The 25,480-nt window shown below is 35.7% G+C and overlaps 1 pseudogene; it reads right to left on the bottom strand.

Annotated features, from left to right (window-relative positions):
* Window positions 1-3,272: 3,272 nt before the first annotated feature.
* Window positions 3,273-9,502, bottom strand: LOC143545266 (putative disease resistance RPP13-like protein 1; annotated as a pseudogene).
* Between the last annotated feature and the right edge of the window lie 15,978 nt (window positions 9,503-25,480).

The following is a 25,480-nucleotide window of genomic DNA, read 5'->3' as shown; positions in this document are numbered from 1 at the left end:
AATATGAAAGTGACTTATCAGTGTAATTTACTTCTTTCTGTTTAAATGAATTGAATATTTCAAAAAAAAAAATTTTATCATAATCATTTATACAGTTTTTTCTATTTTAATTTTTTTAACATTTTAAACTACATTTTATTTGTTTTATATAATTTTAACGGCTTAAATTACAAAACTTTTTATTACCCATGGGATTTGACCTTTTACCATTCAAGTGCTTTATATGTAATGATATTTTGCCTGGATTGAGAAAATAAATCCATCCGAACTCTATATTTACACGTGACAACAAATATCTTGTTTGATGATTGGTCATATCTTTGCCTCTTCTTGAAATTTTGAAAGTTTTTGAAGCTTAAATCAATTAAAAATCATCTTCAAAATATATGCAGATTGGATTCTCCTAACATTATAACGATATTGTTTTCATTTTATTTGTATTGAAAATAAGTAATAGCAAGATGATTTTAATTAACAAACCTTACATCTGTTCATACATCTGTTTTTAGTTTTTCCTAAATAAAAAAGAAGTTTTTATTATTATAAGTAATCAGTATATAAGTTTTTCTGTATTAAATGCTCTCAGTATCTTTGGATGCCAACGCCCTGCTTGCGGTGCACCCATATATTGTATGTATGTATGTGTGAACCCTCGGGTGGGCAAAAGTGAAATTGCACTAATTTTAACATTATTTTACTAATCTCGTGAAAATAACGTTAAAAGTGGCTGAAGGTTAATCAGGCATCATGTGGTGGCGTTGATAGCCGAAAGACAAGGTTACACGCACCTATCGGCCGGTGTCCTGGTGGTTGAGTGTTATGTGCCTTATGTCCAACGCTTGATGCAAAACTACTATCGAGCCGAGGGTCTCACCGGAAGCAGCCTCTCTATTCCTACGGGGTAGAGGTAAGGCTGTCGACATCTTACCCTTCTCAGATCTTACCATAGTTTTGCTATTGGTGGGATTTACAGAGTACGATGATGATGATGATGATGATGATGATGATGATGATGATGATGATGATGGAGTATCTTTGGATGCCAATACCAACCTACTATCCTATCTATATACTTCAAGCGAAAATGAAGTTGGGAAAGAAAAAGAAAGAAAACTTAAATACATAAATCAAGAAAACCTTAAAAACATGTCCACTTAATAAGTTTATTACAAAATTACAATTCCTAAACCTCCCCCTGACCAAAAAAAAAAAAAAAAATCTTAAGGGGAGTTTTTATTTTTTATTTTTGATGGATTTAAAGTTGTTCTAGCAGCTCTTTCTTGGCATACTTTTTCTCCTGCTTCTTCTTGGTTGATCCTTAATAATTACAGGAGGTTGTGCTTCTTCTTTGACCAATTCTTCATTTGGTTTTTCTTTCTTTGACTTTGCTTCTTCTTTGCTTTCTTCTTGCAAATATTCTTCATCTTCATCTTCACTTAATTTCTCCACAATCTTTCTTGGCCTCCCTCTCTTTCTTGGAGTAACTTGTTGCACCTGCTGTTCCACTCCAATCATTGATGAAGAAGATTCTGCTATAGCTAATGATAGTTCCTTTGTTTTCATTTCTAACTTCTTCTTTCCCATCCACCAACAACCCTATAGCTAGTCAAATCTTTTTCACCATCCAACACAATTAAACCCTCCAAAAAGATTTTCTCTTTTTTGTTTAACTCAAATCTTTATGTAAAATAATAAAAAATATATACCCGTTAAAAAAATAACAAAAAAGTTGTATAAAATCAGTGAAATATATATTAAAAAAAGAAATAAGGAAAGCATGCAAGCGCTGAGTATTATTCTAGCAGAAAGAAAAGACAGTAGGATGAGGAGGAAATGAGGTTGAAAGATAGATAGTGTGTTGATAAAGTGGGGATAATGAGAAGACTACTACTACACTGCTATTAATCCTTTGTCTTGGCCTCAGTTTGCCTTATTTTTTTATTTCTTCTTTTTGTATATAATTCAATTACTAGTCCTCAATCTTTATTCATATAAGCATGTGACCTCTAACTATCATGAATGCAATTCATGCCCTTTAAGTTCATTAAACGTGCTGATAACCAATGAACGCCACGAATCCAAAAAACCTCTAACGGATGGTTGCAAGTTTCTCTCTCAAGCCATGTCACAAAACGGATGGCAATTTCAGACTCAAAGTCATAAAACTTGAAAAACCAATATGAACAAGTAAGTCATATTTGAGTATGTTACGTTTCCCAAATTCAGTATGTCTTCGCTAACAAGTTAAGATTAGTCTATATAAATCGATTATATGGTTTATGCATTAATCAACGAGTTAGGGTTTATCAAGATACACGAGCTATGTGTGATAGAGGGTTTTTGAGTTATATTTCCTCTATAATATAACTATATGCATTACTCAATATCCATAGCGAACTTAACTGACACCAACCAAATTCGTGTCACTGCGTCATCACAACGCAACCGGCTTTGTCACCTGGTTAGTCTTAATTAAAAAGTCATGCCATCTCTTTACAATTGAAAGAATCAAGTTTAACTATAACCAGATTATTTATAGTTAAAACTAAATTTCTTAGAGTAGGCATAAATTTAGCGACTGATTTTTGCAGATAGATAAACAACAAATCACTTTTGTACGCGTGAATAATAGAAATATATGTCTTTATAAAATTGGGGTGCAAGGAGAAGACATATATAACCGGTTATCAATGTAACTCATAAATGGGCTTCTTTAAACCTCATAAATCTTTATCATGTTGGATTTGCAAAAGAGTACTGACATCTTATATATATGTTCCTAACCATACGTAATTGATACTCATACCATTCTTTGTAGTAACATAAAAAAATCATGTGTTTATTGTGTGACCATAGCAGCATTTAGTAATTTGACCCACTCAAATGATCTCTTACTACCAAATTCCTTTGTTTCATCATCATTTTTTATTCAGCAACAGTCACCGAGTCATTTGCATTTCCTCTATAAACATCAACAATCACTTTCTAGGTTCTACTCCTGTATGATATCAACCCCGCTCGCCATCCATCGTTCATCTACCAAAAGTAAAAAATAAAATAAAATAAAATAAAAAACAAGAAACTAACTGAAACAGACTATTATTATAAACTATATAATCTCCCAACTATATCCTACTTTATGATATCCAAAAAAACATTACAAGAATTAGCCAACAACTGCAGAAATGGTAATAGCACATTCAGCTGGTAATTGGTAGTTTAACACTTAGTAGATAAACATATGGACTTGCTGGAGAAGACATAATTTTGGATCAATCTAATTGAAGGTCAGGGATTTTGGAGATGATGGGCCAGTACTTGCCCTTTTTACTACTACACTTTTTTCTCAGTGCTGGGGAAGACGACACCCACAAACTTGAAAGCGAAGGGAGTAGCGTCTCCGGAAGATCTCTAAGCTTCGGGCATAACGAAATAAAAAGGTGTTCAAGGCAACTGAGGTGTTGCAGGCCTTCTAAAAGTGTCTCCAACTCCATAAAACCAATGATACTTAGATAAGTCAGAGATGGTGGCAGAAGAAAAGATGCTGAAATAGTATCGCTGCTGTAGCTCGTACCTTCTACCTTCGCAAATGAAACCGTTCCTGAATTTTGTAAGGACCGTTGAACAAGTGAGGTTGGAGAATTTTGCAGCCCCCACTCTGATACAGGCTTCTTTAAGCCTCCTAGTCTTAGACGACATAAATTAGGAGGCCACAAACCACAAGGAAAACCACAAGTCATACTTGGACAGTCATATAAACACAATTCTTCCAAAGATGTGAGACTTCCTAAATGCTCATGAGGAAACGACTTCATATTCTTGCAGTTGCTGATCTCAAGGTTTCTCAAGCAAAGTAATGGAAGAAAACCATAACCTTGATCGGGAATGAATTCTATCGTATCACACCCATGAATTTTCAATGTGGTGAGGTGAACTAAGAAACCTTCAGGAAACCACCTCAAATTCGCCATTCTTGCAATTCCGAGAGATTCAAGTGATGACAAGTGGTTTTTAAAAAGCCAACTGATCTGCAGATTATCGCAAGCCAAAATGTGAAGCTTCATCAAAGTGGACGGGAGGTTGCACATTGTTGGGAAAGACAAGGATGTTACGGAAGGGAAATTGTACATTTCCAACTTCTCAATGCTATTTGGACAGTTGTAGCTCTCTAGTCTTAGACAACCCTCAATTTCCACTTCTCTAATATATTATAAGTTATCTTTCAAATGCACCTCTTTCTCTCCCAGTGATACCAACTTTTCACACCCTCTTATTACCAACTTCTGTAAATTCACAAGAATTTTGCATGCCTCGATTTCATATTCCCACAAATACAGTTCGTCACACTCTAAAATTTCTACTTGTACAACGGCCCCAAGATACTTCAAAACTTCTCCATGTAGCATAGTAAGTCCTTTAATATTCTCCATTGTCAACCTAAGTATTGATGAAGACGCACAGATCGTGCTTCTTAACACCGCTACAGAACATTGTTCTACATGTAAAACCTGAAGTGATGGTATTATGTCAATTACCACAACATCTAGCTTGGGACAATTTATTATAGATATATCACAGAGACAAGGAAATGCTCTAATTTTATTTGCACAGCTTGTTGACCATTCCTCCAAGCCTAGCATATTTCTAAGTCCCAAAATTTTAAGTGATGGAAATGCAGTACCACTACAAGAGTTATTAGGTCCAAGTCTGTAACATCCTAAAATTTATAATGTTAAATGAAGAAAGTTACGTTTAGTGATTTCACGTTATTAATTATTTAATATCTAGTAAGGAGCGGATCATGGACTTAGATTAATTGAGATGGGTTAAATGAGAATGGGCCTTAGGTCCATGGGCTTTAAGAGATATAAATATCCCCTAAACCCTAAACTATCATTCATTCCATCTTATCCTCTAACACTCCAAAACACACACACCACACGCCACACGCACCGCCAGCGGCCGAGGGAGAGGAACGAACAAGATCCGAGAGAGAGTGAGCGATTAGTTGTGACTAACAAGTTAAACGAGATCCAAGCGAGCACAAAAAGGTATGATTCTTGATCTTTAAAGTTTAAAGATCCAAGCTTTATAGTATATATACGACCGAAAACGGTTGGGGAACGTAGTGGGTGATGTCGAACCATAACAAGGGTGTTAAAATCGCCAAAATGGTTGATAGAAACCAAACAGTGGCTGAACTGGGCAACTTCGCCGCGAACTGGGTAACTTCGCCTTCAAAGCGATAACTTCGCCTTCAAAGCGATAACCTCGCCTGAGGCCAAGTTCGCCTAATTGATAACTTCGCTTACGGCCAAGTTCGCCTAACTGGTAACTTCGCCTGAGGCCAAGTTCGCCTAATTGATAACTTCGCTTACGGCCAAGTTCGCCTAGCTGGTAACTTCACCTGAGGCCAAGTTCGCCTAATTGATAACTTCGCTTACGGCTAAGTTCGCCTGATGACAACTTCGCCTGCAAAGCTAAGTTCGCCTAAGCTTTAACTTTGCCTAAAGCTAAGTTCGCCTGATGACTGCCCCAGGACCCCCGTTCGTTGTGGGTAGTAATTAAGATTAGAAAGATGATATAAGTAGTGATAGTTAATTGATATGTATACTTGTTATACAGTCAGCCGTGCACAACTGAGGAAAGGGATTACGATTAACGGTGAACGTAACCGTGTTCAGGTGAGTTTCTAGCCCCATTCCTTGTTATTGTTTTCGGGGCTGTGTGCATACTCGATGTGTTGTTAATACATTTATCCTAAGCGATAAGTGTATGCCATATGTGATATATGTGATGGATATGAATGATTGCTTGTCGGTACGCGAACGATCTTCGGATATTGCGCGTACTGTCAGGTCAAAAATAAAGGTACGAATATTATATATCGAAGATGTATGAACATTACAAATGAATACTTGTCGGGGCGTGAACGATCTTCGGATATTGCACGTATCGACAAGAGGTATGGTTGTTAAATGAATGATGTAAAGAACGCCTAGAGTGTTCTTATGCTATAATGTAATTATTGTATATGTGAAGTATGTGTATACAGGTACACGAATGGTTTGGGAGTTCTACGTTCGACATAGTAAGTTAGGATGGCAAATCCCTCTAGCTTCTGTCGGACATAGACTCGGCTGGTGGTAGCGTAGTTATGGACTGCGGGCCTTATAAGTAACGTAGATGATAGATGTAAACGTAGATAGGGACGGTGGGCCTTATACGTGTTAAAGATAATAGACGACAACGTAGTTAAGGACTGCGGACCTTATACGTGTTATAGATAGGCATCAGCATAAGAAAGGACTGTGGACCTTATACGTGCTGTATTTGTAGCATAGGGGAGGATTGCGGACCTCGTACGTGCTATGAATTAGGTTGCAACATAAGGAAGGACTGTGGACCTTGTACGTGTTGTGGAAGTGGGATGGTATAGGGAAGGACCGCGGACCTTGCACGTACCATGAATGGTGAACATTGGTAAGGACTGCGGACCTTTTACGTGTTCACGACCTTGAGTACAGGTATAGACGGCGGACTATGAACGTACTCTCGGTAGATTGAGGTTAGTGATTGTAGATATGTATGTATGTATGGTAGCAAGTATGTATGAAGAACAGAAGGGTAACTAGTTAAGTATGGATATGTATCTTCGGATATGTATGTATGTGTATGTATTGTGTGGCGTCCGATTAACTAGAACTCACTCAGCGTAGCTGACTTTTAGTATGCACGCAGGTGAGTAGAATGAGACAGCTAGCTTGAGCGGGCACATGGTGGGCGAATAGGAGACTGGCATCTGAAGACTCAAGATGTTTTAACGTAATTGACGTTTATTTTGAAAGACAAGAATGTTTAATTAAGGCAAGTTTTGGATTGCTGTAACGTTTCATGAAAGTTTTTATATTCCGCGAAAGTTTTAATGAACTCTGATTTGTAAGAACTGTGTTTATGGTAAATCCGACGCTAAAGTAAGGCTACCGGGTTCGGGGCCTTACAAAGTCGAAACCCACTCTTTTCAACACATTCATGCTTTCAACAAACAACTTTTGAAGTGATAGCAAATGTCCAAGTGTTGGTATGCACTTGCATCTTCTACAACCACATAACATAAGTTGGGTTAAACAAACAAATGAAGGATCCCCAACCCATCTTGGAAACTTTGTTCCCTTGTAGTACATAATCTTGAGGCTTGCCAACTTTTCAAAAGGCCTTAAGCCTTCAAGTACTTCATATTCAGTTATTTCATTCCTTGAACCATCAAAGGCATCACTCCATTCCATCCGTAAATCACAAACTCCCTTCTTTTGATGTAGGTTTGCCTCCTTTGCGTGTACTGTGTATTTCACATTATGCAACCCCTCAATGGAAAGTTTACCTTGTAAATTTAACAGGCCCTTGAGATCAGATATTTTGAATTCACCAGCTCCTCCAATAATGACTCTTGATAGAGTTTGTAGACCCGCTAACCTACTCATTCCTAACGGCATCTTGTTCAATTTTGGAGTATCATTGATGTCAAGATGTCGTAGGTTTGTTAACTTTATAGTACTACTTGGCAAGCTATATAACATAAGACAACCGGACAACAATAGGCTCTGTAGATTATGAAGTTCACCAACTTGTTCGGGTAAATACGTGATCTTGGTTTTCGAAAAATTGAGGTACCGCATATGCTTAAGACGACCAATGGACTGTGGCACCTCAGTGATATTATAATTAGCTAAGCTTAACACCCTTAATAATTGCAGTTGGGGGAGTAGTTTTATGAACACCTTGTTTGATAAGAAGAAATTTTGCCAAGCATCTAGCCGTGCTACAGGCATAGCTATGAAAGTTTGTAAGCGTCTAAACTTTTTTAATGCCTCGAAGCTTCTATATGCTCCGTATTGTTCTCGAATAAATGAAAGGTGGTGGAGCTTCTCTAATGCATCATTCCTATAATGAATATCCATTTTGTCACCCAACTTAAGAAAGAACTCTCCTGCAACACTCATCGCCATGTCATTTATTAGGTCATGCATTATATATCGTGATTTATCTTTGGTTGATTGCTGAAAAAAAGACCTCAACACTAGCCCTTCAAAACACTCGCGACCAAAACTCTCCATTGACTTTTTGTCACTTGATTGATACAAAAGCCCTTCAGCCATCCACAAGAGGACCAGCTCATCTTTATCAAACATGTAATCTTGGGAAATAAAGAGCAATATGCAAACATCTGTTTCAAATGCGGTGGGAGATCATAATAACTCAGCTTTAAAGCCGGAAAAATCTTACTTCCATCATGTGAATTCCATAACTCACTATTCAACAATATCTCCCATTCTTCATCATTTGATTTTGTTCTTAATACTCTCCCTAGTGTTCTCAAAGCCAAAGGCACTCCACCACATTTCTTGACAATACCTTCACCGTGCAGTTTAATTGTTGGGTGCGAGTCAAAGTTTTGTTTACCTAATGCATGCTCAGCAAACAAAGAAACCGCTTCTTCATTTGACAAAAGTTCTAGATGATAAATTGTTACCGAGTCCATCACCGATGCAACCATGGTCTTCCGTGTTGTCACCAGAATTTTACTTCCAGGAGCCACTACGTTAAAAGGGCGTTGAAGAAGTTCCAACTCACTATAGTCTTCATTCCAGACATCGTCTAGAATAAGTAGTAACCTTTTCCTTGAAAGTTTTTCCCTAAGGGTCACTTGAAGCTGATTTAGAGTTTCAAATTTTCTATCATCCCCACCAACATCCTTAAAAATAGCCTTGCTAATTGTAAATATATCGAACTCATCCGAAACACAAACCCATGACATGAGTTCAAAGTGATCATTCACATCCTTATGGTTGTATAAAAGCTGGGCAAGAGTGGTTTTGCCAATGCCACCCATACCAACTATGGACATGACACTAATGTTCTGAACACATGATTATTTGCCCAACAACTTTCCTAACAATGCTTCTATATCATTTTCTCGGCCTATAATTCTGGATTCAACAAGTGAAGTTTCCTCCAACTGTCTACTAGCTCTCTTTGGCATTTCAACATTATTATTCAAGCCCAAAAGATTTTTCTCCTCAACGAGATGACGCAATTTGGTTGTAATCCCATCTAGCTTAGAAATCATCTTACGACCATACTTAAGAGCATGAAATTAGGATGGAATGAACTTTACTACCTTACTCATGTTGTTGCTAGTGGTGGCATAAGATTCGTCATTCAGCTGGCGCCTCATAGCCTCAGTGGCCAAATCATCAAGTACATCGTCTATTTCATAAGCCAAATGATGGAGCTTGTTCAACCATAATTGAACTGATGTGTCTATTACATGCTTTTGGCCCGCATCCACAAGTACAGCTCGGATCAGGGTCAAGTTGTTTCTGAATTTCTTAAGCTCCGAATAGATTCCTGCATATCTAGCTACCCTGATCAAGTCACCAGATGCTAACTTCTCAAACAACACGGTGAGGAATGCTCCTATTAATACTTCACCAATAGCCATTGGAATTTGAAGATGCTAACACTGTTTGTTTCTTTGTGGATTTTTTTCGTTTTGATTTCAGATCGGAGATGGTTGGAACATAGTAAACCGCCAGTCTTTATCACAAGGTTAATTATAATGGATAAGACTCCGTGTCCAACTACCATCTATTGCAAATATTAATTATGTAGGCCAATTTCACATATTTTTCTCACACGTTTTCTTTTCTTTCTTTGTATATATCTTAATATTATACAAATGTATAAACTTCCATGTTAGTTTTATTAAAGTTGCCCTCCATTGCGTATAGAATATTCTACTAAACTTACATGTTTTTTGGTTCTTTTTTTCCCTGAACGACGATGGTCATCATGATGTTTACCTGAAACCCTCTGGATACAATTCACTGATTTAGGTGCATTATTACTAGGTCATCTTGTGATGGTCAGTTACATGGTCTTTTTTTTTGTTACTTAAAACTAACTGTCGGCTTTTCTTACAGCTTACGGTCAATATTCTTGTTTTATACAGAACATGAGCCTTAATTTACTGGCGATTGAGGTAAACAATCCGGCTTTGCTAGTTGGCAGTTGGTCTCAACTTTGTGCAACTTGTAAGATAATGTTACAGTTAAAATGGTCTATATCAATCCGTTTGGGTTAGAATTTGATAATATCAATGGGTTACTGGTCAAAATTTGTTATTGCACACATTCATGTTAACGGGTCAAAATGACAAACATTAACGTGATAAAATTCAACCCAAATTCAAGAAAGGACAAGCAAAGCACGTATGATCACATTTGAGATACCTTTCATGGTATGGCGAAGTTGATCATGCAAGTTTTGAATTTGTTCAATGTATGTATTGTTGTATGTGGCTTGTGGAGTCAAAGGCAAGCAAAGCACGTGTGAACCATTAGGTTTTTCCACGCAAGATAATTCAAGGATGTAAGTTTACTCGTGAGCATGTGGAAGATATCGCGCATATGTTACGATAAAATTGCTAATCAAACATAAAACTGATAAAGAGAAGAAAAGGTAATCTCAAATTGATCGATACCTTCCATTACATTCATCCATCTGTTTTCAGTAAATAACCAACATTCAACTATTTGTGACCATCATACTATTCAAAAATTTAATGGAGGTAGTTTTGTTACGAGACAAACATATCCACTAATAATATGACTCTTGATAGTTCACCTACACCAACTTCATTTGCAATTTCATTAGGCCAAGTTAAAAGAATGTTAACATGACCCTGTAGAGCCAGTTTATGCAAAGTTACAGTGCATGAACCAAAAACCCACATTAAAGAACCGATCACTTATTGTGGTATAGAAACAACTGAAAAAAATCGTCTGAAAACATATAAGATAAAAGCTCGGTTGATGACCGTTGGACCACTGTTATAAGAGAATCTAGCAACCGTGTGAGCGATAGGATGGCTCGGTATGAGTCCAAGGTATGGTCACACGGTTGCTAGATTTTTAAGACTTCAACATACATTCACTGGAAGTTCAAGAACATACACGTTTGTAAATGAAGTTGTCTTTTGATAAGGTGGTTGGGTTGCAGGGGCAGATCCACCACTTCGAATGCAAACAGTGACATTGCATCACCATTTGATTGATTAAAAAGTCATTAAACTCACCTGGTATATCCCATAATAATAATAATAATAATAATAATAATCATCATCATCATCATCATGTTTGAATTGTACCCCGTGTACCACAAATGGACGCTTGAGTGCAGATATATGTACAATTACAACATTGTTGAATAATGGTGATTGATTAAGGACATTTAGTTCTTTATTGGGGTGATTGATTAAGGACATTAAGGTCGTTATTGGGACAGGTGACGCCCAAGAAGGCAGTGACAAAACTTGGACTTAATTACGGCGGTGACCGAAGTCACGAACCCAATATCTCGATGGTGGCCGTGCTCAATACCTATAAATAATTAAAGACATAATCAAGAAATTCACCCTACTAAACAAAAAAAACGTCAGTGACCAGGGTCACCCCCGGTCCCTCTTATACTTCACCCCTACAAGAAGGCATGCCCAAACTATAATTCTTGGGAAGCTACCACTTCGAGCATAATCATCGGGTACTCGTGGTCACCTCTCATAGGCAATTCTTTCGTGTAAAGTCAGTACTACCAACCATTCTAAGACACCCATTTATACTTTAATGTGTGTCGTACAAAAGCTGAATGTCTGTTGAGGTCGGTCTATGCAAAAATTCTTTTTACATACAACTGAGTACCACCTTCACAAAAGTACTGTACACTTTCACAAAAAACTCTTTCAGACATACTCAATTATTCATCATAAGGCGTCCAAAGCATTGTTGTATGCTAGTTGATGTACCGTCTATGTGCACTTTTACAATGACGTGAAACTTTTTACATCTAACATAATATCCTATTAAAAAATGTTCAAAGTTCGTCTTCATGAGCATCCTTCTAATTAGTTGTAGGAACAGTTCCATAGACATGCGAAATATTCTTGAAAAACATCCTATCACTGTATGGTGGATTCTCAGTAAAATAATCGTGTATGAGACGTTCGTCCACAGCTTCATGATATCTAAGTACAAGAACTCTTGATTGTGATGCTTCTTGAACTTCAAGCAATTATATAGCCCAACATTGATTAATAGAAGAGCGGCTCGAGGGGAGTAAAATAAAAACGACTTGAAGACTCTAGATCCAAATAAAAACGTCTTAAAAGACTAGAAAATAATTTATTGGCTTTCATATGGTTGTGATATAATATTATTGTTTTGTCCGAAAAATAGATTTAAATTATTAGCTCGTGAATGACTAATTTTACATTTATGAAATAGAGGGAGTTTGTGTTACAACTAAAATTGAATTTGTGAGAATAGACTAGAGTTTATAATGTAAATAGTGTGGTCATAGAAGATTAAATAAAAATGTAATCATAAAAGATAAAATAAAAAAAAAATTTAGATAAAACAACAAAGAAAAGGATAATATCGTAAATTAAGAACTACAAAATCGTAAATTAAGAACTACAAATATATTTGAAAGTCTTTTAGATGAACTTGTATAATTTGTTAACAAACTAAATAAACAAAAGAGTTAAGTGTTATTTTGGTATCTGTGGTTTGACCAACTATGCAACTTTAGTACCTATACTTTATTTTATGCAAATGACTACCCCAGTTTCAAAAAACTTGCATTTTTAGTACGTTTTTTTAACTCCGTCTATTTTATCAGTTAAGTCAAGGGTACTTTGGTAATTTTCTTAATTTTTTCTTTTCTTTTAAATGTCTTCCCCCTTTTAAATGTAATCATAAAAGATAAAATAAAAAAAAATTTAGATAAAACAACAAAGAAAAGGATAATATCGTAAATTAAGAACTACAAAATCGTAAATTAAGAACTACAAATATATTTGAAAGTCTTTTAGACGAACTTGTATAACTTGTTAACAAACTAAATAAACAAAAGAGTTAAGTGTTATTTTGGTATCTGTGGTTTGACCAACTATGCAACTTTAGTACCTATACTTTATTTTATGCAAATGACTACCCCAGTTTCAAAAAACTTGCATTTTTAGTACGTTTTTTTTTAACTCCGTCTATTTTATCAGTTAAGTCAATGGTACTTTGGTAATTTTCTTAATTTTTTCTTTTCTTTTAAATGTCTTCCCCCCTTTTAAATGCCGGCGACATTCACCCCCACCCGAAGTCCACTGCCAGAAACTACTTCAGCTCGTCAGCGAACGCACCAAGTTTGCCGGAAATGTTCGTGAACTCCATCGTCATCGTCGCTTCGCACTGAACCTTCATAAGCCTAATCCGTCGCTGCTCGTTCTTCTCCACCATTGTCGGATACTGTGGCGGAACCCTAGCCGCTATAGTCATCGCCGTCGTCATCGCCACCAATTGAATCAGCAGCGGCGGCGGCGACAATCTGATGGTTCAATTGTCGGATACCATTGTAGGATACTATCAATTGAACCACCATGGTCATTCTTCTCCACCATTATCGGATACTGTGTCGAATACCTGGTTTGTCGCCGCCGCTGCTGGTTCAATTGATGACGATGACGATGACTATAGCGGCTAGGGTTCCGCCACAGTATCCGACAATGGTGGAGAAGAACGAGCAGCGAGGATTAGGTTTATGATGATTCAGTACGCAGCGACGACAACGATGGAGTTCATCTGACAAACCTAGTGCGTTCGCTGACGAGCTAAAGTAGTTTCCGGCAGTTCACTTCCGGCGAGGGTGAATGTCGCCGGCATTTAAAAGGGGGAGGCATTTAAAAGAAAAGAAAAAATTAAGAAAATTACAAAATTACCAAAGTATCCCTGACTTAACTGATAAAATAGACGGAGTTAAAAAAGATACTAAAAATGCAAGTTTTTTGAAACTAGGATAGTCATTTGTATAAAATAAAATATAGATACTAAAGTTGCATAGTTGGTCAAACCACATGTACCAAAATGGCACTTAGCTCTAAACAAAATTTTAAAATAACTTACATAAAGTCATGTCCTTATTTCTCACATCGCCTTAATGATGTGAATGGAGAGAAATCATGATATGAATTATACTGATTTTAAAAGACCAACAATACACGAATGAAAAGGACACTACAATTTTTAATACAAGAAAAATATGAATCATAAACTAGAGACCCAGGTGGAATCGAACCACCATTCTTCCATTAATCTTATGGGCCTCTTTACCAAATGAGCTTATGGATCTATAATTGACGGTTTAATGTTTTTAGCACTTTTAAGTACTATGTTTTTTATTGAGACATGCATGCCTGAAAATGAACCCCCTAACCATCTTGATATTAAATTTAAACTCCTCTATTTGGGAGCGGAAGCATTAAGACTTGTGTTTTAAGGAATTCAAAGGCATCAGCTTCGTCAATTCAAGTCTTGAAAATACAACGAAAAAAACATACCATGTATTTTTCAGCCAAGATCTTCTTTGAGAGTAAATAAAATTAGGGCCCATGAGAAAACATGCTTGATTACTTTCAAGCCTAAAGATAGTCATCAGAACCCCGAACGAATACAACCAACATAAACTTCCAACATATTACCAATGAGCGCCCTTGAGATGTGCGGGCTAGAATAGAATTTAAGATCACTCAACAGTTGATACTAGCCAAGTTAAAATTAGGTACCGTATATACAAATACAATGACCAGAAACAGCTCGTGCAAACAAAATCCTATGACCAAAAATAGCACACGTGCAAACCGAATGCTATATTGACCTAGTAAGTTCGATTTTGACACGAAACAGCCATTGAACATACAGAGAATACAGAATCGAAGCATACCTAACCTGAAAATGTTGGAAAATAAATACATTTATTCACAACAAATTCAGTTCCAGTACCTTCGGTCCTGTACATTCAGCACTTTCAATGGTCAGTTGTCATACCAAAACCGAACAAACCTAATCAATACAACATTAAGCTTCACAATTGGGCCTCTTTTCAACCTCACCCGTAATCGATGATAGGCATCTCTTAAGACATTCAAAAGTATATCTGACCTTCCAACGCCAGAAGATGAAACTCATGACTGATAATTGGAAACAATACAAAAGAGACTGCAAGAATTCAGAGGAAAGTTAATCTCCAATCCTTGGTTCATATAATCGTATCTCAAGTTCTTAATCAAGTGAAGTAATATACGAAAGATCAAAATACAGGTAAAAGCCAAGATGTTACCTTCACCACCTATCCTGAATAGTAGCAATGAGAACAAAAAATAATGCGGACAAAGCGTAGACTGATTCAGCCCACGGACTCGATGCTTCTATGAAGATGGCAATGAACACACAAGGTTTCTAGGCAACCAGGGCTTTAGATTAACAAGATTTGGTACTGATTCTGCTCCGACACGCTTTTTTCCCCCATCTTTCATTTATGAAACCTAGCCTTCAGCCTTACACATTAAGAACCAGAAACTTCAGTTTTCTTGCTTCCAGGTTTATTATGGTAAATCCTAATGGGCCGCCCATGTTCCTGACTTATGTACGACTTCGTAAGTGCTGGGTAAAGTTCAACAACACAGCCAAAAAATTATGATTAAAACATTACAACAAAAACAATCTTTCAAATCAAAGGAAAACCATGCTTCAAGATGTAAGTTCTGTGCAACCCACCCTAATTTACCAATGTGAACACCAGACGGGAACCTTCAGATAGAGCCCCAATAATTAACATTCATTTACATCAATAATACGGATATCTTCATATGAAATCATCGACTGACAACAATATTCAATATCAATAATAATATCAAGTAGAAAATATACTGCAGCACACTAGTATCAAGTTTGTTTGGAAACTAAACATAGATGTGCTTCTAAACTTAAATAATTTAACTTGTAACTGCGCAACAACGGTTAGTATTAACTATGGAATCAACATAAGTCGGATGATAATTTGTAGATAATGAATCGGTAATGAATACTTTGTGCTAAAATCATCTGCAAACAACTGAGAAGTCGGTTTAATTGTGCCCTTAATTATACACCAAATCGATCACGAATTGAACATATCAGACTTGATACGTAACAATTAATATCAAACGAGATGTGTGACGAACCTAATCATTCTGAAACCAAAAGGAGAGATGGAAGAACTCGGAAATGATGAACGAACGTGTGGTTGTTAAAAGAGAAGATATTTATTTATTGATGAAATGAAAGGATCCAACGGCTGTGGTGGTTTGGACGATTGGATTTCAAGTGAGCTGCTTGTTTAATGAAGACTCGTTGGATGGATGGTTCTCGAGTAGTCGAATTAGCTAAGATGATGAGCTTGAAAACGTGGCCGGTTGTTCTTCGCTCATACACAACTTTCCATACATTATCAATTTCTAACTCTTATTTTATTCTGGGGAATTCTAGGGATACCGCTCCATTTTATTAAAAAAAAAAAAAACAATTAATACGTCTATACGGAGGCGTATAGAGGGTGTCTGGATATCCCTAGTAGGACCACTTATTTAACCGTTGACAGACCACACTACTAACATGCTCAATCATCTCCATTTCCCAAGTAACAACCCGTGGGGTACTATGTTGGCACGTCACCAAAGGAATATTTGAACATTACTATGTTTCATTGGTCTTAGGTCAGAGACCAATCTCATAAGAAAATCCACCATAGATGAAATCTTTGAGTTGTATTTGGATAAAAAATATTTTACATTTAAAAACACTGTTTAGAAAGATTGGTGTGATTTCACTTTTTAACTTTCGTTGCATATGTTAATCTCTAGCGTCTCGTTAGCTGTTTGAATGAAAATTTTCGTTCCATAAAAAAAGATGAAAAAACCACTAGCTAACCTGAAAGTCTGAAACCCTTATTTTTTATCACTTGTAAGACTTAAACTAGGGGTGGCAAATGTGACCAATGGGTTGAATGGATTGTAATAAATTGTATATAATGGGTTAAACTAAAAAAGAAAAGGATTGAAATGGGTCAAAACGGGTTGACATTTCTTGAGGTTTTTTTTTTTATGAAACGAGAAAAACGGAGGAAGTATTTTAGTTTTTTTACTTTTTTTTGTTTTTGATTTATAAATCGAGTTATGATTTTTTTTAATTATTTTTTTGGATATTTTGATGAGAGGTTTCTAAAATCTCAACCCATTTTGACCCATTTTAAAAACCCCTCATTAAAAAATTAAAAAAATAATTAAAAAATCATAAGTCGAAATATAAATCAAAAACTAAAAAAGTAAAAAAACTAAAAAGTTTTCTACGTTTTTCTCGTTCCATAAAAAATAAACAAATAAAAACTCAAGAAATATCAACCCATTTCGACTCATTTCAATCATTTTCTTTTTTTAGCTTAACCTATTCTGACTTATTATATATATTTTATTACAACTCATTCAACCTATGAGTCACATTTGCCATCTCTAAAAACCTAATAACTTTCATTTAAACTAAATCTTTGAATATGCTTTTATTTGATCAGTTGTAATTATGCTTTTATTTTTCAAAGTTTGGGAAAATTATAAGGCCAAAATAAAAGTTTGCTTAAACACATCATGTTATGTTATATTATATTATATTATATATAAAACTATATATAAGAATTTCAATTTAATAAGTGTCATGATAATCCAATAAGAAGAGTTTTAATTTTTTTTCAAAATGACTGTTAGCGTACAAAAATTAAATATGCTATTTATTTATTTTATGTTGCGTAATTATTGTGTGTAATTTATTGTATATGTATGTTTTATAATTATTTAACCTTTTATGTAACTATTTATAATTCTGCTCAATTATTTTACATCCACCCCGCCAGCCTCATTCCTAAAGTTAATCGGCCCATACGTTTGTTAGAAAAGGTTGGGGCTTTATATCTCCTTAGTAGTTTTTTTACACTAAAAAATTATATCTTTTAACAAGTTTAAACTTTAATCTTTGTTTGACCTTTAGGATGTGAAATTGTGGATTATGGTCATTAACATTTAAAATCTGTTTGATATGGGATAATGGAATATTGGAACAGACGATGGAATAAAATGAGCGAGGGAATGGAATAAAATATTACCATTCCATGAGATGTTTGGCTACCATATTGGAATAGAATGATTTTTTGTTGTTTGATAGGCAAAAAAAAGCTGGAATAAAATGAAAATGATAGTAAGTGGCGGTGGGCGGCGAACGGTAATGGTGATGGGTTGTGGTGGTGGTGATGGGCGGGTGGCGTTGGCCGGAAAAGATGGCGGTGAGGTGGTGGTAACCGGGATGGTTGGTGGTGGTGTTGACACAGTGGGGGTGGTGAAAGAGCATTAGGTGGAGGTGGGAGGGTGGTAGAGGTGATATGGTATGAAAGAGAGAATAGAAATAAAAAAAAACAAGAGGGGTGGATTGAATGATTTGGGGGTGTTTAAAGGAACCAAATTGACATAGTAATGAGTAGTGTCATTTCATTGACCAACCAACACTTTTTTTATAATTCCTTAACTAATAGAGCTGTTTATTTTATACATGACAATCTAGCGAGAAATCTGTTCCCTAGCGAGAAATCTGTTACCGAGTTCATTAAAGAAAAGATTGGAAAAAATGTAGCGTAAAATGAGGGTTAGGTGGAGGTGGTTTACTTTCTTTCCAAATTAAAAAAAATGAGGGAAAACAAAAGGGAAATGTAGTGTAAAATGAGAGGGTTTACTTTCTTTCCAAATTAAAAAACAAAGTGAAAATGATAAGAAAACAGAGGAAAGACTCTCTTTTCCCTCATTAGGTGAACATGGGAACCCATTAAAATCAAGTTCTTGATATTCTTGTAAAACGACTTAATAGACTAACTTGAATGTAACTCAAGTGAAATGGTCACCCATACGTGATAAATTAAACAAGACATCTTGGTATTAAGTTTTTCTAAAAGGTAATGTGGTAATTAAAATATCAACAGCTCAAAGAATGAACATTATGAAAAACTTTTATTCAGATTTTTATTCTTTTCTATTCTTAAATCTACTTCCTACTCTTAAAATCAATATATGAGATCCAGGTGGAATCGAACCACCATCCTCCCATAGTTTGGTTTACTTATGGGCACTCTTTGCCAAATGAGCTTATGGATCTATCATTGAAATCAAACCACCATCGTTCACAGTATTATTTTGACAATAACCCGATACTTTTTCAACCTCTGTACCCATCCTAAGAAATGTCACCTTGCTAGTCAAATTTTCTACCAACAAAATAGCGAGGTTGATTAAAATCCAAGCCTATCTAAAGAAGTGTCACCTTGCTAGTAAATATACCTTTTCAACCTCTGTACCTATCGTAAAACCTTTTTACCTAAACCACAAAAATTTCTCAGTTATATAGGTAAAACCAAGCTAAAGTCACACTTGATCAAATAGCGGAGCATTTTGCTTTAAACACTAAAAAGGCAGAGAAACAAGCCAAACCAATTGCCAGGTTATGAAATGACGGGCGTGACAGAGATCATCACTAAGGATGAAAGCAGCCGAGCCTGACCAACCTGACCCATAACTCATTTTGGCCAACTCAGCTTCAGTTTTACTTGAGCTCGTTTTAGATACTGACGGTTCTAGTTCAAGACCGACAGCTCATTTTACTTGCTAAAATTTTTGTTTCTATTCTTATTATAGTTAATATACTTGTATCTAACTGAGGTTTTTTTTAATAATTTATACTTCTTTATTACATTAGAATTAATTATTTGTTTTTGTTCATATACATTTATTTCTTACATTTATATTTATTGCATTTATATTTCATAATATAGAATTAATTATTTGTTTTTGTTCATATATTTCTATACAACATTTTAAAAAGTTATATCCAAATAAAAATCATGTAAATAAAACGCTGGTTTAAGCTCACAAGCAAGCTTGATGCAACAATCAGGCTCGAGCTCACATGTTAGTATATTTAGCAAGCCATAACAAAAGCTTGCAGGCTAGTTAAGCTCGGCTCCTTACGAGTATTAGTCTCCTTAGGTGTATCACAAGCCGATCTTGAGTTAATCGCAACTCCCAGCTCATTAATATGAAATTGAAATACAGTAGATATACAATAGGTTTGATAAACTTAAAAAAGTAGAAATGAACTGCGCCCTCAATTACCTTCAGGAGCATCAGTATATTGACTGCCTTGTCTAAATTGCCTGCAAAATGTCGTAACAGACACCCAACACAAAGTCGATATACATGATAAACTATCATCAAGCCAACAAATAAAATTAATTATGAATCTCCAAAAGAATAAAACTCTTAACGCAATAAAACTATGAACTAAAACATTTTGAATCTCTGATAAGCAACAACAGACCATATCAACTACAAGTACAAAACTATGAACTAAAACAAATTAGCAACAATGGAAAACATGTCATTCACAGGTACAAAACTACAAACCAAAACAAAATAGCAACAATGGAAAATAAATCAGCTACAAGTACAAATTTTTTGAAGAAATACTTAATTTAACTAACGTAAGCATTCAGAAAGGAAAAAAAAAGTAGACAAACCGTTGTTAGTTACATGACCCCTGATCATTATCAACCATAGCACTACTTGTACAGCCCAGAAATTACATTCATCACATTACAAAGCCAAAGTATCATTCACTCTACCTTCGGCAACCCGTCTCCATATCAAATACACAATAATTAATTACAAAATAAATAAACATAAAAACCTATAAATAAATTGCATAGCATAACAGCCTCATCAATTGATATACTGTGCTCACAATCATACAATCGCAACACTAGGTTCAACTTTTTAATTACCGATAAGTTGAATGATCATTTGATACTTTCAATTTTAAAGAGAATAAACTTATAAAAATGAACGACATATTCGTGCAAAAATCGTATGCAAATAGTTGAGAAATCGGTATAATTGTACCTTTTATCGTTGGTAAGATGGCTACTTTATGAGCCGATAACAAAAGCTGCCGTATGAAGAATATGATAGCTACTCATGTATGTTGATTAACGATTTTCAGACGATAATACTACGGACGATTTGAGCTAAGATGAAAATAAGAATATGAGTGACACGTGCACATATGGAAGGAGAGCCGGGCAACCCCCGTACCATCTCCTTCCATAACAACAAAAACAAAGACTTTTTGACCTGCCAAGCAAGCGCACCTGACATGGCAAAGGTCGACTCACAACACAGACAAATCTTACACAATTAATCAACCTCTCACCTATCCCGGCGGGCACATACCGCACAAGTTTCGTCTCAACTTTAGACTTAACATGTACAGCATCAAATCCAAGTTGAAAATTAACAATTAATTTATATTAACTGCAACCGCTTACTTTCCAGCTCGACCTCGTGCAATCATCGTGTCGGCGTGTCTAAATCAGATGAAGATAATAGCCATCAGCGATAACAATTGCAGGTTGTAGGCCGCGTGTGCATAGAATTTCAAGCCAATCCATTAATCTTCAACCGTGAAGACCAGCTATCAGCAGATCTGATGAACAAACAACAAATCTTCAATTATACATCAAATCGATTCACGAATTCAACAAATCAGACTCAATTACACAGCTATTAGATATGTGACGAACCTTATAATTACGAAACAACGGATCTGGATCTTAAGCTCCGGTAATCGGAACAATCGATGACGATTAGTTCAGCGAAACGCATCAAATCTATAGGCAAAACGTAGATCGGAGAACGATCTACGCGTATATGTAAACGAAATCATCACGAAGGACGAAGGGAAACAGAGATCTAAGAAAAAGACGGAAGTCTTGTTCAAAAAGAGAGATGGAAGAACACGGCAATGAAGGTGTGGTTGATAAAGGAGATATTTATGGACGAAATGAAAAGATCTAACGGCTGTGATGAAACTTTGCTCGGCGGTATGGACGGCTGGATTTTAGCGTGAGCTGGCTGTTTGACGAAGACTCGGTGGATGCTTCGAGAATTAGGTAATGCGAACGTGGCCGGCTGTTGTTCACATACTCACCATTGAAAATTATTATTTATCTTTTTATTAAAATTTGCACATTATCATTGCGTACGGTAAACGGGGGAGCCAGCTACATCGTTAAACCCTTTTGAGTTGTAAAGCCAAATCATTTAAGACTATATTGGTAGATCTTTGAGTTAAAACATTACTAGTGTTGAGTCGGAAATTTGCAAAAAAAAATTGGAATCTTCTCAACCTCCACAAGAAATCGGCTAAGTATAAACCACGAGCAAGCTTGGATCATCGAGCATGGTTTACTACCTCGAGAATGGTCTTTCAAAAGTTATTTCAGTAAATTCTTCTAAGTGTTGAAGGCTTCGAGCAAGCTACACTTCTCCGAGCAAGAGTGTTATTTTATCGAGTGTGGGTTGCCAATCGAGCAAACATCTTGATCATTCAAGCTTAAGCCAAGTGATTCGAGCACATTGGTGTCGAGCATGGATGCAATAAGAAGATGTCATATGTTCTAAGTACAGACTTCCAGCATGATTCAGTCCCGAGCAAGATTCACATCCGAACATGCTGAAGATTGTTAAATAAGTCACAAGGCAGGATTGAAGACATCAAGAAAAATATGCTTGTTCGATGGACAAATTCGAACAAAGCAAGAATTAGTCAAGAAGGATGAAGCGTGTTAGAGGAAAATATTTTCTATCAGAAAATATTATAAGTAAAGTATGCTCGAAAACTCTCATCGAGCATACAATGCATATTGAGTCTGCTCGAGCAAGATAAATCATGCTCGAAGACTCCGATACTTGTATTTTATTTGTCATTCACTATGTAATGATTAGGGGATTCTAGAAAGAATATCAGGGTCTATAAATAGGGTCCTAGGTTTTCAATTATGGTATGCGTGGATAGGCACAAAATACGAGAGAACAAACATTCCAAGGGATATTCCCTTTGTCTCCTCGTACCGCCGCCGCCTTCACGAAACCCTAGACATACCTTCACTGTTACATTCAATAATATATTAAATGCAGCGAATCTTTGTCTTTGATATTGTTTTTACAGACTATATTTTTATTGTTTCGCTGTTGTTGCCTCATAACTTCGTTCTCATCTGTTGAATATTCTGATTCCGCCGGAATATTCAATAGGCCTTTGGGTTGAATAGATCTGTGTGTTCTTGTCAACCTACTAAGGTTTGCACCAGATTTACGTTCTTGACAACTAGGACTTGGTGAACTCAACTAAGTAGCTCCATAACATATGTTGGTCATTAAGACACATTGTCATGTTTAGTCACTTTGTATGAAATGGTTTTTACAGCAACCTGACCAAACTACCCTAAGCCCACAATGGGAAAAAACTGTGTTAAGTCTACAAATGTTTGTTTCTCTCCCATCCATCCAAATACCAAAATGTCGGCTTGTTTGAGTGTATATACTACTTCCTTCCAATTGGTCGATCAACAAATTTACAGGTGCTTATTTTTTAATCGGTATCTCAGCATGCCTAAATATTATTATTGAAATTAAGAATGTGTTTAGTTCATGAGATTCAGAAAATTTTAATAAAACTAAAACTTAAATCCCTTCTCTTTCTATGTTTGGCTCGTATAAATCGTGAAACATAGATTCCAATTCTATTTTATGTTTGATTGGTAAAGAAATTAAAATTGAAATTATAATTTATTTCTATCAATTTTTTAATTTTAAGGATTTCATAGATCATTCCACCTTGATAAAGATTTCACCCCCCCCCCCTGGGATCAAGAACTGGTACAATTGTCCCAGTCAACAGTGACTTTTTTGGGTAAATGCTAGAGTCACAATTTATTTTTGAAATAACTTATCACACACAGCTTTACTATTCATTCAATTTTGTTCTTGAAGTTGCTGTATTTGGTGCATTTTTGTTGTACATTTTGCATTGACAAACAGCGCTCCACGGTGTGTACACATGTGTTAATCTCTCTCATTTTCACTATTTCATTACTTCCTTCTGTCAATGTCTTCACGCTAGAAGAACCATTCGTCCCTACAACCTTCTTTCTTGCTTCCTCCCGTCCACCGCTTTCGTCTCTAGGTAATCACATGCACATCTTAATTAACTAAGAATCATGTTTTTCATAAGGATTTGGCTTCGCTAGTGGCCATGGCTAGGGTATCACCGATTTCACCACTCATGGAGAATAGAGCCGATGAAAGTGACGCTGATTATCAACGACTTCCCATAGAATTGATGTAGGCAAAGCTACTGTCGTTTCGTGTGAGACCTCGCCATAAGGTTCAGCCTTGATAATAAGGTAAGCAACAATCAAGCTGTCCAAAATCATGAATTTTGTGAAACGACTACAATGTGGAATTTTTTTAGGGTAACAGCACTATAAACATAATCGTTAAGTTGATTTTAATTTCGGTTCCATGTTCCTCATATTTGATACGATCTGCTCAATTGGTATTCCGTCTATGGCTGTTGTTACTAACCGCAAGTCTGCAATTGAAAGTAATGCTTCAACTCAAAATAATGATATCAACTTCCAGTTGGAGAAATGAAAAAAGTAGGCAATTTTACCTTTTTATTAGAAAATGGCTATATGTATGTGCTGTTGGCTTGAATGGATAGCATGACTAGTTTTACATTTTTATGGTTGAACTATAAATTTTAAAACTTTTGTTTACTTTCTATCGATATAGTTTGTTATTTGAATCTTAAACTTACTAAAAAATTTGTGATGCTTAATAAACTTAAAGATGAGCAAATATCATGTACTCATGTCATGTGAATGCGTAGCTAAAAGTAATTTGGGAAAAAAACTTGGTAATAACAGTAGCAATCAAAAGCGTATCGAATTCTTTGATGTAACACAAAAAGTCAATGAAGACCCAACGGCAAAGAAGAGGCAATGATACAAACAAAGAATTAGGGGCAAAACCGGAAATACAACAAAAAACAAAGATCATCACCAAATCTCATGATGTCCTTAGCATGAATGCCACTGCAGATCATAAAGAAGAGATCTTGAACATGATTAACAAGAAGATTGTTCCACAAAAGAAACTAGATCATTTGGTCAATTAAATTACTTGCACTAAAGTGTAGTAAATATATATTTGTTGCACGAATGAATCTTGCAACTGATGTTTGGAATGATGGATTTCATTGGAATTGAATCCGACGAGAAGATGGAATTGAAAGACATACGACAAAATCTTTCGCTTCAACTGATTGCAGTAAGTGCTACATTTCAGTTAAATTTATGGCTTTTAGTTTGTGTTTAATACATTTTAGTTCGTGTTACAATTTTTATCCTAATTTTGTTTCAAAATTTGATTGGAAGACCTACCTAAACCATTTAGTTGATCACATCCGACACAAGTTGACAATTCGTTTTTATTGCAGATTCAGATGGATGATTCAGGATTTCAGATTAAGGGTAGTATGAGAATTTGATACTTCAGGTTAATTGAAATCAGATATTGCATATTATTATTTGCTATCAAATTGCATGTTACAAGGACTTATTCAGC

This window comes from Bidens hawaiensis, unplaced genomic scaffold, assembly GCF_021521415.1.
Source record: "Bidens hawaiensis isolate Kalapana, Puna unplaced genomic scaffold, B.hawaiensis_p1.1 tig00000904_1, whole genome shotgun sequence".
In the NCBI taxonomy this organism is placed as follows: Eukaryota; Viridiplantae; Streptophyta; class Magnoliopsida; order Asterales; family Asteraceae; genus Bidens; species Bidens hawaiensis.
The sequence above is the reverse complement of the archived record's forward strand: the minus strand, read 5'-3'. Positions and strand labels throughout refer to the sequence as shown.